Here is a 972-nt window from a genome sequence, read left to right as displayed (position 1 = left end):
CCTTTGCACTCCACAGTTGTGTATCGCACAATCATTTTGCGCCCAGTTTTTGGCACACACCGGTCCAAACGCCGCGGGATATCAATGGCTTTCGGTCGCAGTGGCGTGTGGTCCGCCTCCGCCAGCAGGAGTGTTTCGCCCTCCGCAACTCGGCAAGACTCCCCTCCGGAGGCTGCGCAATGGCAAAAAAAATGGGGGTGATAATGCCATCAGAGACGGGTACAGAGTGCACCTCACGCACAGGAGTCAGACGCTTTGTTGGGATAAAGAAGATCGGGACGCATCACATGCACGGCAGACCCCCATAGGAAACAAGGGGTTAAAAAACGGCCAGCCACAGCCCGGGGAAACACACTCCGGCACGACAGAGGAGGCGAGGTGGTGCACCGTGGCACAGAGAGACAGAGAGGGAGGAGAAGGCGGCGGAGAGGGCTGTGGAGGGAAGGGGCGCGTCAGTCCCGTGCCTGTTGTAGGTAGCTGGGTGCACGGAGGTGTAACTCATCGTCACGGTCATACAAATGCCTCGATTGATCGCATCATGAAGTCGTCGGTAGCCCTGCGCGTTTCACGCCGTCGGTGCTGCTCTTGCGGGCCCGATTGAGACAGTCATGGCACAGAAATGATGATATACGGCCGCCGCCTCACCCACGGAGCACGCTCCACTCACGCACGCACAGCACTCCTTCCCCTCCGCACAATGGCCGTGGGATCTGGGGCAGCGCAGGTGCAGGCGAAGTGATCGTTGCAAGCACGGCGCCCGCGTTTTCGCTGGCCGTCAGCATCGGAGGCAGCACTCACACCGCAGAGGTGGCGGTGGCAGTGGGGTAAGAAAAAACGAACGGCCGGTCCATCCCGCGAGAGGGCAGCCGAGTAAAACATCCTAAGCAACAAGAGAGGCAACAAAAAGAAGAAACAGGCAATCGGGCTAGACCCGCCTCCACCCCAAAGACACAACACAGCTACCGCCCCAGA

The 972-nt window shown here is 59.6% G+C and overlaps 3 non-coding genes across 3 annotated transcripts; all 3 read right to left on the bottom strand.

The window, feature by feature from the left end:
* Positions 1-452: 452 nt before the first annotated feature.
* Tc00.1047053427275.30 lies at positions 453-540 on the bottom strand. The gene has a single exon (XR_008254280.1). It is a non-coding gene; the product is annotated as a C/D small nucleolar RNA (snoRNA), TB6C1C3 (small nucleolar RNA).
* Positions 541-580: 40 nt separating this feature from the next.
* On the bottom strand, positions 581-657 carry Tc00.1047053427275.20. The gene has a single exon (XR_008254279.1). It is a non-coding gene; the product is annotated as an H/ACA snoRNA, TC6C1H2 (small nucleolar RNA).
* Positions 658-706: 49 nt separating this feature from the next.
* On the bottom strand, positions 707-776 carry Tc00.1047053427275.10. Its single transcript, XR_008254278.1, has one exon. It is a non-coding gene; the product is annotated as an H/ACA snoRNA, TC6C1H1 (small nucleolar RNA).
* Positions 777-972: the final 196 nt, after the last annotated feature.

Source organism: Trypanosoma cruzi, assembly GCF_000209065.1.
Source record: "Trypanosoma cruzi strain CL Brener chromosome Unknown tcruzi_1047053427275, whole genome shotgun sequence".
NCBI classification, from domain to species: domain Eukaryota; phylum Euglenozoa; class Kinetoplastea; order Trypanosomatida; family Trypanosomatidae; genus Trypanosoma; species Trypanosoma cruzi.
The sequence above is the reverse complement of the archived record's forward strand: the minus strand, read 5'-3'. Positions and strand labels throughout refer to the sequence as shown.